The following is a 13,192-nucleotide window of genomic DNA, read 5'->3' as shown; positions in this document are numbered from 1 at the left end:
AATTCCCTTTTCAACCAGTGTCCCTAGCTAGTTTTTCAGTACCATTTAGGAAAGTGTTGGGAAGATCTGCATTGTAAAGTCTGAATATTCCTAAAAAAATGCCATGCTGACCAAAACAAACTACAGTGAGCAGTTACATTACACCATAGTGGATCCGCCTTCCAACCACGTTAGTCTGTTAAACTAAATGTCATTGACATCTTTTGTCAGCTGGACTTGGCACCTAATCTTCTTACCTCTAATCTTCTGGATTAGAGGTACGTAGAACAAGTCCCTCCCCACCCTTCGATAGCTCAGTTGGTAGAGCGGAGGACTGTAGGTTAGTCAGCTGGGATCCTTAGGTCTCTGGTTCAACTCCGGCTCGAAGGAGAACATTTTGGCGGAACAGTCCAGGTACTGCTCTAACGCCATGGCTACTTGTCCCTATACTAACATCTCCCGCTGCAAGGACATTTTTTCAAAGCTCTGCAACATGTTGCCTTTACTCACCAAAGCTCCTGCTCCAATTTACAGGACTGCTTTTGACCATGGATTAAAACAGGGTTCTCAAGCTTGCGGCCTGCGAGACAATATTTTGTGGCCCTCAGGACGATATGAAAGTTTAATCTTTAGTGCGGCCAGCGAGTTCTATACGAATGGCACTTTCCCGCGTTGTGTGCAGAAGGTTCCTTTTTTTGTGCAAGCTGGAGCTGAACGAACCTACCAATCACACTGGACTATATGGCTCCCGAGGGCGGGCCATCAGCCGGGGGTGATGCAAGCAGAGAAACATTGCACAACTATGGAGGCGCTCGTGTAACATCACATAGCCGTCATAGAATTCCTACTTGTTACTGTGTTTGAAATGAGAATGTTTGACTTCGAGCTGGACGAAGTCAATGTTACCGCCGTTAAGGACCAACACCGACGTTCCGTTGACGATGTCACTAATGGGTGTGGACCTTCAATGGGGCCATTCAGCCAGCTCCCGCCCGCCGTCCCGCTTCGGAGTCAGGCTGGAGCCTCATCAAAGGCTTACCTGCCTCGGTTACATAAGCAACAGAACATCGGTGTTGGGTAGGACGTACAGCTGAATCCATGGGGTTATTATAGAAACTAAAAGCCAGTGAATAACGCCTCCATGGCTGCATCCCATTGTTTTATATAATAAATAATTAATGTTGTCCCAGCTGATAATGAACAGCCCGGTCGCTGTCGAGAAAATTGACCCCCGGCTCCCCTGAGCCTGTGCCTTTTTGGGAGCACATATTTGTGCAAAAAGTTTTTCTATAACTTCAAAAAGTCCAAGTACAGGTCGAGACTTACTGACGATCTTCTTCAAGCCATAGTGAGGGTGTCAACTGCTTCCTCGCTCAAGCCAAATGTGGCTCAGCTATGTGAGAGGAAGCGCTGCCAGATCTCTGGCAGCAGGAAGCAGGCAAGAGAAGCCATGTTTAGAAAAACCGTTAATGTTCAAAAGAACCCATTATAGTTAAAGAACTGTTAGTAGTGATGTTTGAGAAGATTAGATTTTTTGAACAAAGCTTTTTCAGTGGAATACCTGATGCAGCCCAGCCACACCCAGACTCTGCGTCCTGCAGCCCTCAGGTAATTTGAGTTTGAGACCCCTGGAATCAACAGACGGTGGCCTAGCCACCTTCGCGTGAGCCTCCAGGAGTGTTGTTGTGGCCGAGTGGTTAAGGCGATGGACTAGAAATCCATTGGGGTCTCCCCGCGCAGGTTCGAATCCTGCCAACAATGTGAAGTTCCCCCTGATGTTGTTTTACCTTGGATAAGGTTCTTGATTGACCATTGCATAATTAGTGTTGTGTTCCTAGCTTGTTTTTCAGTACCAATTGGGAAAGTGTTGGGAACATCTGCTGAGGCATTGTACTGTATATTAATGAATCTGCTGCTGCACATTGTAAAGGCTGAATAGTCCTAAACAAATACCATGCTGACCAAAACAAACTACAGTGAGCAACTACATTGCAACATAGTGGATCCGCCTTCCAACCACATTAGCCTGTTAAACTAAATGTCATTAACATCTTTTGTCAGCTGGACTTGGCACCTAATCCAGGGATGGTGTAATTTGTTAGTGTTTTGGGGTTTTGTATATAGACAGGTTTTAAATTGTTATTGTATATAGTTTTTAGTTGTTGTGTTTGCACTCTCTCTTTAAAAAAATGTGGGGAAAAAAACACAACTCTTGTGGTGTAATAGCAACACATCCATCCTTTGGGTGGAAGACTCCAGGTGCAAATCCTGGCAAGAGTGTGTTAGGTGCACAATCAGTATTTCATTTGCTGGGTTTCATATACCAGTTTTCATTAAGAGATTTTTAATAGAATCTGTCACCCTACTATGTGTTTATATTGAGGTAATAATGGGTGGTTGAGGTGTTTATATTAAGATGTGATTCTAATGATTTGCCCTAATTCATGTTTAAAATGAATTTGAACCATATCTCAATGTATGCTGAAGTATTGACATTTTCTGTGTTACTGTTACTGTGTATTATGGATTTTATATTGAATTTTTCTCCTTTTCTTTCTGTTTCTCTTCCCCCCTTCCTCTCTTCTTTTTTCTTCCCCCCCCCCTTAAAATTCCCTTTTCAACCAGTGTCCCTAGCTAGTTTTTCAGTACCATTTATGAAAGTGTTGGGAACATCTGCATTGTAAAGTCTGAATAGTCCTAAAAAAATGCCATGCTGACCAAAACAAACTACAGTGAGCAATTACATTACACCATAGTGGATCCGCATTCCAACCACGTTAGTCTGTTAAACTAAATGTCATTGACATCTTTTGTCAGCTGGACTTGGCACCTAATCCAGAGACAAGCATAAGCCGGTGTAACTAAAAGATGGTTACGTACGTACATGGATTTTTACCATCTTCTGCATTAGAAGTACGTAGAACAAGTCCCTCCCCACCCTTCGATAGCTCAGTTGGTAGAGCGGAGGACTGTAGGTTAGTCAGCTGGGATCCTTAGGTCGCTGGTTCAACTCCGGCTCGAAGGAGAACATTTTGGCGGAACAGTCCAGGTACTGCTCTAACGCCATGGCTACTTGTCCCTATACTAACATCTCTCGCTGCAAGGACATTTTTTCAAAGCTCTGCAACATGTTGCCTTTACTCACCAAAGCTCCTGCTCCAATTTACAGGACTGCTTTTGACCATGGATTAAAACAGGGTTCTCAAGCTTGCGGCCTGCGAGACAATATTTTGTGGCCCTCAGGACGATATGAAAGTTTAATCTTTAGTGCGGCCAGCGAGTTCTATACGAATGGCACTTTCCCGCGTTGTGTGCAGAAGGTTCCTTTTTTTGTGCAAGCTGGAGCTGAACGAACCTACCAATCACACTGGACTATATGGCTCCCGAGGGCGGGCCATCAGCCGGGGTTGATGCAAGCAGAGAAACATTGCACAACTATGGAGGCGCTCGTGTAACATCACATAGCCGTCATAGAATTCCTACTTGTTACTGTGTTTGAAATGAGAATGTTTGACTTCGAGCTGGACGAAGTCAATGTTACCGCCGTTAAGGACCAACACCGACGTTCCGTTGACGATGTCACTAATGGGTGTGGACCTTCAATGGGGCCATTCAGCCAGCTCCCGCCCGCCGTCCCGCTTCGGAGTCAGGCTGGAGCCTCATCAAAGGCTTACCTGCCTCGGTTACATAAGCAACAGAACATCGGTGTTGGGTAGGACGTACAGCTGAATCCATGGGGTTATTATAGAAACTAAAAGCCAGTGAATAACGCCTCCATGGCTGCATCCCATTGTTTTATATAATAAATAATTAATGTTGTCCCAGCTGATAATGAACAGCCCGGTCGCTGTCGAGAAAATTGACCCCCGGCTCCCCTGAGCCTGTGCCTTTTTGGGAGCACATATTTGTGCAAAAAGTTTTTCTATAACTTCAAAAAGTCCAAGTACAGGTCGAGACTTACTGACGATCTTCTTCAAGCCATAGTGAGGGTGTCAACTGCTTCCTCGCTCAAGCCAAATGTGGCTCAGCTATGTGAGAGGAAGCGCTGCCAGGTCTCTGGCAGCAGGAAGCAGGCAAGAGAAGCCATGTTTAGAAAAACCGTTCATGTTCACAAGAACCCATTATAGTTAAAGAACTGTTAGTAGTGATGTTTGAGAAGATTAGATTTTTTGAACAAAGCTTTTTCAGTGGAATACCTGATGCAGCCCAGCCACACCCAGACTCTGCGTCCTGCAGCCCTCAGGTAATTTGAGTTTGAGACCCCTGGAATCAACAGACGGTGGCCTAGCCACCTTCGCGTGAGCCTCCAGGAGTGTTGTTGTGGCCGAGTGGTTAAGGCGATGGACTAGAAATCCATTGGGGTCTCCCCGAGCAGGTTCGAATCCTGCCAACAACGTGAAGTTCCCCTGATGTTGTTTTACCTTGGATAAGGTTCTTGATTGACCATTGCATAATTAGTGTTGTGTTCCTAGCTTGTTTTTCAGTACCAATTGGGAAAGTGTTGGGAACATCTGCTGAGGCATTGTACTGTATATTAATGAATATGCTGCTGCACATTGTAAAGGCTGAATAGTCCTAAACAAATACCATGCTGACCAAAACAAACTACAGTGAGCAATTACATTGCAACATAGTGGATCCGCCTTCCAACCACATTAGCCTTTTAAACTAAATGTCATTAAAATCTTTTGTCAGCTGGACTTGGCACCTAATCCAGGGATGGTGTAATTTGTTAGTGTTTTGGGGTTTTGTATATAGACAGGTTTTAAATTGTTATTGTATATAGTTTTTAGTTGTTGTGTTTGCACTCTCTCTTTAAAAAAATGTGGGGAAAAAACACAACTCTTGTGGTGTAATAGCAACACATCCATCCTTTGGGTGGAAGACTCCAGGTGCAAATCCTGGCAAGAGTGTGTTAGGTGCACAATCAGTATTTCATTTGCTGGGTTTCATATACCAGTTTTCATTAAGAGATTTTTAATAGAATCTGTCACCCTACTATGTGTTTATATTGAGGTAATAATGGGTGGTTGAGGTGTTTATATTAAGATGTGATTCTAATGATTTGCCCTAATTCATGTTTAAAATGAATTTGAACCATATCTCAATGTATGCTGAAGTATTGACACTTTCTGTGTTACTGTTACTGTGTATTATGGATTTTATATTGAATTTTTCTCTTTTTCTTTCTGTTTCTCTTCCCCCCTTCCTCTCTTCTTTTTCTTCCCCCCCTTTAAAATTCCCTTTTCAACCAGTGTCCCTAGCTAGTTTTTCAGTACCATTTAGGAAAGTGTTGGGAAGATCTGCATTGTAAAGTCTGAATATTCCTAAAAAAATGCCATGCTGACCAAAACAAACTACAGTGAGCAGTTACATTACACCATAGTGGATCCGCCTTCCAACCACGTTAGTCTGTTAAACTAAATGTCATTGACATCTTTTGTCAGCTGGACTTGGCACCTAATCTTCTTACCTCTAATCTTCTGGATTAGAGGTACGTAGAACAAGTCCCTCCCCACCCTTCGATAGCTCAGTTGGTAGAGCGGAGGACTGTAGGTTAGTCAGCTGGGATCCTTAGGTCGCTGGTTCAACTCCGGCTCGAAGGAGAACATTTTGGCGGAACAGTCCAGGTACTGCTCTAACGCCATGGCTACTTGTCCCTATACTAACATCTCCCGCTGCAAGGACATTTTTTCAAAGCTCTGCAACATGTTGCCTTTACTCACCAAAGCTCCTGCTCCAATTTACAGGACTGCTTTTGACCATGGATTAAAACAGGGTTCTCAAGCTTGCGGCCTGCGAGACAATATTTTGTGGCCCTCAGGACGATATGAAAGTTTAATCTTTAGTGCGGCCAGCGAGTTCTATACGAATGGCACTTTCCCGCGTTGTGTGCAGAAGGTTCCTTTTTTTGTGCAAGCTGGAGCTGAACGAACCTACCAATCACACTGGACTATATGGCTCCCGAGGGCGGGCCATCAGCCGGGGTTGATGCAAGCAGAGAAACATTGCACAACTATGGAGGCGCTCGTGTAACATCACATAGCCGTCATAGAATTCCTACTTGTTACTGTGTTTGAAATGAGAATGTTTGACTTCGAGCTGGACGAAGTCAATGTTACCGCCGTTAAGGACCAACACCGACGTTCCGTTGACGATGTCACTAATGGGTGTGGACCTTCAATGGGGCCATTCAGCCAGCTCCCGCCCGCCGTCCCGCTTCGGAGTCAGGCTGGAGCCTCATCAAAGGCTTACCTGCCTCGGTTACATAAGCAACAGAACATCGGTGTTGGGTAGGACGTACAGCTGAATCCATGGGGTTATTATAGAAACTAAAAGCCAGTGAATAACGCCTCCATGGCTGCATCCCATTGTTTTATATAATAAATAATTAATGTTGTCCCAGCTGATAATGAACAGCCCGGTCGCTGTCGAGAAAATTGACCCCCGGCTCCCCTGAGCCTGTGCCTTTTTGGGAGCACATATTTGTGCAAAAAGTTTTTCTATAACTTCAAAAAGTCCAAGTACAGGTCGAGACTTACTGACGATCTTCTTCAAGCCATAGTAAGGGTGTCAACTGCTTCCTCGCTCAAGCCAAATGTGGCTCAGCTATGTGAGAGGAAGCGCTGCCAGGTCTCTGGCAGCAGGAAGCAGGCAAGAGAAGCCATGTTTAGAAAAACCGTTCATGTTCACAAGAACCCATTATAGTTAAAGAACTGTTAGTAGTGATGTTTGAGAAGATTAGATTTTTTGAACAAAGCTTTTTCAGTGGAATACCTGATGCAGCCCAGCCACACCCAGACTCTGCGTCCTGCAGCCCTCAGGTAATTTGAGTTTGAGACCCCTGGAATCAACAGACGGTGGCCTAGCCACCTTCGCGTGAGCCTCCAGGAGTGTTGTTGTGGCCGAGTGGTTAAGGCGATGGACTAGAAATCCATTGGGGTCTCCCCGCGCAGGTTCGAATCCTGCCAACAACGTGAAGTTCCCCTGATGTTGTTTTACCTTGGATAAGGTTCTTGATTGACCATTGCATAATTAGTGTTGTGTTCCTAGCTTGTTTTTCAGTACCAATTGGGAAAGTGTTGGGAACATCTGCTGAGGCATTGTACTGTATATTAATGAATATGCTGCTGCACATTGTAAAGGCTGAATAGTCCTAAACAAATACCATGCTGACCAAAACAAACTACAGTGAGCAATTACATTGCAACATAGTGGATCCGCCTTCCAACCACATTAGCCTTTTAAACTAAATGTCATTAAAATTATTTGTCAGCTGGACTTGGTACCTAATCCAGGGATGGTGTAATTTGTTAGTGTTTTGGGGTTTTGTATATAGACAGGTTTTAAATTGTTATTGTATATAGTTTTTAGTTGTTGTGTTTGCACTCTCTCTTTAAAAAAATGTGGGGAAAAAAACACAACTCTTGTGGTGTAATAGCAACACATCCATCCTTTGGGTGGAAGACTCCAGGTGCAAATCCTGGCAAGAGTGTGTTAGGTGCACAATCAGTATTTCATTTGCTGGGTTTCATATACCAGTTTTCATTAAGAGATTTTTAATAGAATCTGTCACCCTACTATGTGTTTATATTGAGGTAATAATGGGTGGTTGAGGTGTTTATATTAAGATGTGATTCTAATGATTTGCCCTAATTCATGTTTAAAATGAATTTGAACCATATCTCAATGTATGCTGAAGTATTGACATTTTCTGTGTTACTGTTACTGTGTATTATGGATTTTATATTGAATTTTTCTTTTTTTCTTTCTGTTTCTCTTCCCCCCTTCCTCTCAATCACACTGGACTATATGGCTCCCGAGGGCGGGCCATCAGCCGGGGGTGATGCAAGCAGAGAAACATTGCACAACTATGGAGGCGCTCGTGTAACATCACATAGCCGTCATAGAATTCCTACTTGTTACTGTGTTTGAAATGAGAATGTTTGACTTCGAGCTGGACGAAGTCAATGTTACCGCCGTTAAGGACCAACACCGACGTTCCGTTGACGATGTCACTAATGGGTGTGGACCTTCAATGGGGCCATTCAGCCAGCTCCCGCCCGCCGTCCCGCTTCGGAGTCAGGCTGGAGCCTCATCAAAGGCTTACCTGCCTCGGTTACATAAGCAACAGAACATCGGTGTTGGGTAGGACGTACAGCTGAATCCATGGGGTTATTATAGAAACTAAAAGCCAGTGAATAACGCCTCCATGGCTGCATCCCATTGTTTTATATAATAAATAATTAATGTTGTCCCAGCTGATAATGAACAGCCCGGTCGCTGTCGAGAAAATTGACCCCCGGCTCCCCTGAGCCTGTGCCTTTTTGGGAGCACATATTTGTGCAAAAAGTTTTTCTATAACTTCAAAAAGTCCAAGTACAGGTCGAGACTTACTGACGATCTTCTTCAAGCCATAGTGAGGGTGTCAACTGCTTCCTCGCTCAAGCCAAATGTGGCTCAGCTATGTGAGAGGAAGCGCTGCCAGGTCTCTGGCAGCAGGAAGCAGGCAAGAGAAGCCATGTTTAGAAAAACCGTTCATGTTCACAAGAACCCATTATAGTTAAAGAACTGTTAGTAGTGATGTTTGAGAAGATTAGATTTTTTGAACAAAGCTTTTTCAGTGGAATACCTGATGCAGCCCAGCCACACCCAGACTCTGCGTCCTGCAGCCCTCAGGTAATTTGAGTTTGAGACCCCTGGAATCAACAGATGGTGGCCTAGCCACCTTCGCGTGAGCCTCCAGGAGTGTTGTTGTGGCCGAGTGGTTAAGGCGATGGACTAGAAATCCATTGGGGTCTCCCCGCGCAGGTTCGAATCCTGCCAACAACGTGAAGTTCCCCTGATGTTGTTTTACCTTGGATAAGGTTCTTGATTGACCATTGCATAATTAGTGTTGTGTTCCTAGCTTGTTTTTCAGTACCAATTGGGAAAGTGTTGGGAACATCTGCTGAGGCATTGTACTGTATATTAATGAATATGCTGCTGCACATTGTAAAGGCTGAATAGTCCTAAACAAATACCATGCTGACCAAAACAAACTACAGTGAGCAATTACATTGCAACATAGTGGATCCGCCTTCCAACCACATTAGCCTTTTAAACTAAATGTCATTAAAATCTTTTGTCAGCTGGACTTGGCACCTAATCCAGGGATGGTGTAATTTGTTAGTGTTTTGGGGTTTTGTATATAGACAGGTTTTAAATTGTTATTGTATATAGTTTTTAGTTGTTGTGTTTGCACTCTCTCTTTAAAAAAATGTGGGGAAAAAAACACAACTCTTGTGGTGTAATAGCAACACATCCATCCTTTGGGTGGAAGACTCCAGGTGCAAATCCTGGCAAGAGTGTGTTAGGTGCACAATCAGTATTTCATTTGCTGGGTTTCATATACCAGTTTTCATTAAGAGATTTTTAATAGAATCTGTCACCCTACTATGTGTTTATATTGAGGTAATAATGGGTGGTTGAGGTGTTTATATTAAGATGTGATTCTAATGATTTGCCCTAATTCATGTTTAAAATGAATTTGAACCATATCTCAATGTATGCTGAAGTATTGACACTTTCTGTGTTACTGTTACTGTGTATTATGGATTTTATATTGAATTTTTCTCCTTTTCTTTCTGTTTCTCTTCCCCCCTTCCTCTCTTCTTTTTCTTCCCCCCCTTTAAAATTCCCTTTTCAACCAGTGTCCCTAGCTAGTTTTTCAGTACCATTTAGGAAAGTGTTGGGAAGATCTGCATTGTAAAGTCTGAATATTCCTAAAAAAATGCCATGCTGACCAAAACAAACTACAGTGAGCAGTTACATTACACCATAGTGAATCCGCCTTCCAACCACGTTAGTCTGTTAAACTAAATGTCATTGACATCTTTTGTCAGCTGGACTTGGCACCTAATCTTCTTACCTCTAATCTTCTGGATTAGAGGTACGTAGAACAAGTCCCTCCCCACCCTTCGATAGCTCAGTTGGTAGAGCGGAGGACTGTAGGTTAGTCAGCTGGGATCCTTAGGTCGCTGGTTCAACTCCGGCTCGAAGGAGAACATTTTGGCGGAACAGTCCAGGTACTGCTCTAACGCCATGGCTACTTGTCCCTATACTAACATCTCCCGCTGCAAGGACATTTTTTCAAAGCTCTGCAACATGTTGCCTTTACTCACCAAAGCTCCTGCTCCAATTTACAGGACTGCTTTTGACCATGGATTAAAACAGGGTTCTCAAGCTTGCGGCCTGCGAGACAATATTTTGTGGCCCTCAGGACGATATGAAAGTTTAATCTTTAGTGCGGCCAGCGAGTTCTATACGAATGGCACTTTCCCGCGTTGTGTGCAGAAGGTTCCTTTTTTTGTGCAAGCTGGAGCTGAACGAACCTACCAATCACACTGGACTATATGGCTCCCGAGGGCGGGCCATCAGCCGGGGTTGATGCAAGCAGAGAAACATTGCACAACTATGGAGGCGCTCGTGTAACATCACATAGCAAAAAGTCAAAGTACAAGTACAGTACAGGTCGAGACTTACTGACGATCTTCTTCAAGCCATAGTGAGGGTGTCAACTGCTTCCTCGCTCAAGCCAAATGTGGCTCAGCTATGTGAGAGGAAGCGCTGCCAGGTCTCTGGCAGCAGGAAGCAGGCAAGAGAAGCCATTTTTAGAAAAACCGTTCATGTTCACAAGAACCCATTATAGTTAAAGAACTGTTAGTAGTGATGTTTGAGAAGATTAGATTTTTTGAACAAAGCTTTTTCAGTGGAATACCTGATGCAGCCCAGCCACACCCAGACTCTGCGTCCTGCAGCCCTCAGGTAATTTGAGTTTGAGACCCCTGGAATCAACAGACGGTGGCCTAGCCACCTTCGCGTGAGCCTCCAGGAGTGTTGTTGTGGCCGAGTGGTTAAGGCGATGGACTAGAAATCCATTGGGGTCTCCCCGCGCAGGTTCGAATCCTGCCAACAACGTGAAGTTCCCCTGATGTTGTTTTACCTTGGATAAGGTTCTTGATTGACCATTGCATAATTAGTGTTGTGTTCCTAGCTTGTTTTTCAGTACCAATTGGGAAAGTGTTGGGAACATCTGCTGAGGCATTGTACTGTATATTAATGAATATGCTGCTGCACATTGTAAAGGCTGAATAGTCCTAAACAAATACCATGCTGACCAAAACAAACTACAGTGAGCAATTACATTGCAACATAGTGGATCCGCCTTCCAACCACATTAGCCTTTTAACCTAAATGTCATTAAAATCTTTTGTCAGCTGGACTTGGCACCTAATCCAGGGATGGTGTAATTTGTTAGTGTTTTGGGGTTTTGTATATAGACAGGTTTTAAATTGTTATTGTATATAGTTTTTAGTTGTTGTGTTTGCACTCTCTCTTTAAAAAAATGTGGGGAAAAAAACACAACTCTTGTGGTGTAATAGCAACACATCCATCCTTTGGGTGGAAGACTCCAGGTGCAAATCCTGGCAAGAGTGTGTTAGGTGCACAATCAGTATTTCATTTGCTGGGTTTCATATACCAGTTTTCATTAAGAGATTTTTAATAGAATCTGTCACCCTACTATGTGTTTATATTGAGGTAATAATGGGTGGTTGAGGTGTTTATATTAAGATGTGATTCTAATGATTTGCCCTAATTCATGTTTAAAATGAATTTGAACCATATCTCAATGTATGCTGAAGTATTGACACTTTCTGTGTTACTGTTACTGTGTATTATGGATTTTATATTGAATTTTTCTCCTTTTCTTTCTGTTTCTCTTCCCCCCTTCCTCTCTTCTTTTTTCTTCCCCCCCCTTAAAATTCCCTTTTCAACCAGTGTCCCTAGCTAGTTTTTCAGTACCATTTAGGAAAGTGTTGGGAAGATCTGCATTGTAAAGTCTGAATATTCCTAAAACAATGCCATGCTGACCAAAACAAACTACAGTGAGCAGTTACATTACACCATAGTGGATCCGCCTTCCAACCACGTTAGTCTGTTAAACTAAATGTCATTGACATCTTTTGTCAGCTGGACTTGGCACCTAATCTTCTTACCTCTAATCTTCTGGATTAGAGGTATGTAGAACAAGTCCCTCCCCACCCTTCGATAGCTCAGTTGGTAGAGCGGAGGACTGTAGGTTAGTCAGCTGGGATCCTTAGGTCGCTGGTTCAACTCCGGCTCGAAGGAGAACATTTTGGCGGAACAGTCCAGGTACTGCTCTAACGCCATGGCTACTTGTCCCTATACTAACATCTCCCGCTGCAAGGACATTTTTTCAAAGCTCTGCAACATGTTGCCTTTACTCACCAAAGCTCCTGCTCCAATTTACAGGACTGCTTTTGACCATGGATTAAAACAGGGTTCTCAAGCTTGCGGCCTGCGAGACAATATTTTGTGGCCCTCAGGACGATATGAAAGTTTAATCTTTAGTGCGGCCAGCGAGTTCTATACGAATGGCACTTTCCCGCGTTGTGTGCAGAAGGTTCCTTTTTTTGTGCAAGCTGGAGCTGAACGAACCTACCAATCACACTGGACTATATGGCTCCCGAGGGCGGGCCATCAGCCGGGGTTGATGCAAGCAGAGAAACATTGCACAACTATGGAGGCGCTCGTGTAACATCACATAGCCGTCATAGAATTCCTACTTGTTACTGTGTTTGAAATGAGAATGTTTGACTTCGAGCTGGACGAAGTCAATTTTACCGCCGTTAAGGACCAACACCGACGTTCCGTTGACGATGTCAGTAATGGGTGTGGACCTTCAATGGGGCCATTCAGCCAGCTCCCGCCCGCCGTCCCGCTTCGGAGTCAGGCTGGAGCCTCATCAAAGGCTTACCTGCCTCGGTTACATAAGCAACAGAACATCGGTGTTGGGTAGGACGTACAGCTGAATCCATGGGGTTATTATAGAAACTAAAAGCCAGTGAATCACGCCTCCATGGCTGCATCCCATTGTTTTATATAATAAATAATTAATGTTGTCCCAGCTGATAATGAACAGCCCGGTCGCTGTCGAGAAAATTGACCCCCGGCTCCCCTGAGCCTGTGCCTTTTTGGGAGCACATATTTGTGCAAAAAGTTTTTCTATAACTTCAAAAAGTCCAAGTACAGGTCGAGACTTACTGACGATCTTCTTCAAGCCATAGTGAGGGTGTCAACTGCTTCCTCGCTCAAGCCAAATGTGGCTCAGCTATGTGAGAGGAAGCGCTGCCAGGTCTCTGGCAGCAGG

General features: G+C 43.9%; 10 non-coding genes across 10 annotated transcripts; all 10 read left to right on the top strand.

The window, feature by feature from the left end:
• Nucleotides 1-282: 282 nt before the first annotated feature.
• trnay-gua (transfer RNA tyrosine (anticodon GUA)) lies at nucleotides 283-369 on the top strand. Its single transcript is given in 2 exon segments — nucleotides 283-319; nucleotides 334-369. It is a non-coding gene; the product is annotated as a tRNA-Tyr (tRNA).
• Nucleotides 370-1,658: 1,289 nt separating this feature from the next.
• Nucleotides 1,659-1,740, top strand: trnas-aga (transfer RNA serine (anticodon AGA)). The gene has a single exon. It is a non-coding gene; the product is annotated as a tRNA-Ser (tRNA).
• Nucleotides 1,741-2,917: 1,177 nt separating this feature from the next.
• Nucleotides 2,918-3,004, top strand: trnay-gua (transfer RNA tyrosine (anticodon GUA)). The gene is given in 2 exon segments: nucleotides 2,918-2,954; nucleotides 2,969-3,004. It is a non-coding gene; the product is annotated as a tRNA-Tyr (tRNA).
• Nucleotides 3,005-4,293: 1,289 nt separating this feature from the next.
• On the top strand, nucleotides 4,294-4,375 carry trnas-aga (transfer RNA serine (anticodon AGA)). The gene has a single exon. It is a non-coding gene; the product is annotated as a tRNA-Ser (tRNA).
• Nucleotides 4,376-5,498: 1,123 nt separating this feature from the next.
• On the top strand, nucleotides 5,499-5,585 carry trnay-gua (transfer RNA tyrosine (anticodon GUA)). The gene is given in 2 exon segments: nucleotides 5,499-5,535; nucleotides 5,550-5,585. It is a non-coding gene; the product is annotated as a tRNA-Tyr (tRNA).
• Nucleotides 5,586-6,874: 1,289 nt separating this feature from the next.
• Nucleotides 6,875-6,956, top strand: trnas-aga (transfer RNA serine (anticodon AGA)). The gene has a single exon. It is a non-coding gene; the product is annotated as a tRNA-Ser (tRNA).
• Nucleotides 6,957-8,729: 1,773 nt separating this feature from the next.
• Nucleotides 8,730-8,811, top strand: trnas-aga (transfer RNA serine (anticodon AGA)). The gene has a single exon. It is a non-coding gene; the product is annotated as a tRNA-Ser (tRNA).
• Nucleotides 8,812-9,935: 1,124 nt separating this feature from the next.
• On the top strand, nucleotides 9,936-10,022 carry trnay-gua (transfer RNA tyrosine (anticodon GUA)). The gene is given in 2 exon segments: nucleotides 9,936-9,972; nucleotides 9,987-10,022. It is a non-coding gene; the product is annotated as a tRNA-Tyr (tRNA).
• An 834-nt stretch (nucleotides 10,023-10,856) lies between these two features.
• Nucleotides 10,857-10,938, top strand: trnas-aga (transfer RNA serine (anticodon AGA)). The gene has a single exon. It is a non-coding gene; the product is annotated as a tRNA-Ser (tRNA).
• Nucleotides 10,939-12,063: 1,125 nt separating this feature from the next.
• On the top strand, nucleotides 12,064-12,150 carry trnay-gua (transfer RNA tyrosine (anticodon GUA)). Its single transcript is given in 2 exon segments — nucleotides 12,064-12,100; nucleotides 12,115-12,150. It is a non-coding gene; the product is annotated as a tRNA-Tyr (tRNA).
• Nucleotides 12,151-13,192: the final 1,042 nt, after the last annotated feature.

Source organism: Channa argus, unplaced genomic scaffold (assembly GCF_033026475.1).
Source record: "Channa argus isolate prfri unplaced genomic scaffold, Channa argus male v1.0 Contig043, whole genome shotgun sequence".
Classification (NCBI taxonomy): Eukaryota; Metazoa; Chordata; class Actinopteri; order Anabantiformes; family Channidae; genus Channa; species Channa argus.
The sequence above is the reverse complement of the archived record's forward strand: the minus strand, read 5'-3'. Positions and strand labels throughout refer to the sequence as shown.